This window comes from Gregarina niphandrodes (assembly GCF_000223845.1).
Source record: "Gregarina niphandrodes unplaced genomic scaffold scaffold00130, whole genome shotgun sequence".
Taxonomy (NCBI): domain Eukaryota; phylum Apicomplexa; class Conoidasida; order Eugregarinorida; family Gregarinidae; genus Gregarina; species Gregarina niphandrodes.
This window is the reverse complement of record NW_011645894.1, coordinates 5,141-6,271: the sequence shown is the minus strand read 5'-3', so window position 1 is coordinate 6,271 and position 1,131 is coordinate 5,141. Positions and strand designations below refer to the sequence as shown.

Below are 1,131 nucleotides of genomic sequence, written 5' to 3'. Positions count from 1 at the left end.
GAAGGTCAAGACGGCGTCTCTAGCCGTTGTGTCGGCGAAATTCCAATCTTCAAAATTTCTTGAAGTCCTCACTTGGGTTTGGGGTACCGGTAGATGATAATAAACCCTCCTCTTCTTTTTCCTTTCACTTTTTCGACCTGTCCAGTCTTTCAGCATCCACCCAAGCGTTCAAATCCTCGCTGGGACAACGCCAATCATCAGACACCCAAGCACCAGCCTAGAAGCGAGTATCTCGGAGTTGGTACTTCGTAGCCAAGAATCGGGGTTCGAATCCTCACCGGGACAAACACCTACCACCACCTATCCAGAACCAGAAGCAAGTAACTCGAAGTTGGTACCCCCAGCCGGATTGCTCGTGTTAGACTTACGGTGACCTGGAGTCTGCCTTGGTAGTCTAACAAAATGACACCAAAGTCGGGTCTACGGGGGAGCTTGGTCTGACAGCTACCGATCCCAGACACACAGATAGTCCAAATAGAGAATGAACCGAAATGGTTGTCTCCGTAGCCCACAGGGGTGAGCGACGACCATAACATCTGCGACGACCTGGAATACGGTGGTTCGAGTCCCACTCCTGCCAAAAACTACCAAGCGCATCACTATTGGTGGACGACAAGTCCGAAACCAGGAACTGAAAGACCTGCCCAGCAAACAAAAACAAAGGTGGTGTGCCGAGCTCTAACGACAAAAAGCGAACTGAAAACGCGAAGGTGGTGTGCCGGTGCAGGGCGGCGGCCAGCGTTTTCTGCCTGTGAAATAGCCTCAGGTTGTCCCCCGGGAGTCGTCAGCCTTCTTAGCTTAGGGGTACAGCGTTCGCTTTGTAAGCGAAAGGTCGTCGGTGCGATTCCGGCAGACGACTTGCTTCCATCACCCATTGAGATCTGACCGTCTTCAGTCTGTTGAGTGGCTTTAGGTTGTGCGCCGATAGGCATCGGCCTTCTTGGCTTAAGGGCAGAGCGTTCGCTTAGTTAACGAAAGGTTGCCCGACCGATTCCTGCAGAAAGCTTCCTTGCGTCACCTCCTTGATATTTGGGGCTGGCGTTTTACGTGTGTTCGACATATGAAGTGGCCTCAGGTTGTGCACCGACGGTCACCAGCCTTCTTAGCTAAGGGGCAGAGCATTCACTTAGT

At 52.3% G+C, this 1,131-nt stretch overlaps 1 non-coding gene across 1 annotated transcript; it reads left to right on the top strand.

Moving 5' to 3' along the window:
* The first annotated feature begins 787 nt into the window (after positions 1 to 787).
* GNI_207930 lies at positions 788 to 859 on the top strand. Its single transcript has one exon. It is a non-coding gene; the product is annotated as a tRNA-Thr (tRNA).
* The last annotated feature ends 272 nt before the right edge of the window (positions 860 to 1,131 follow it).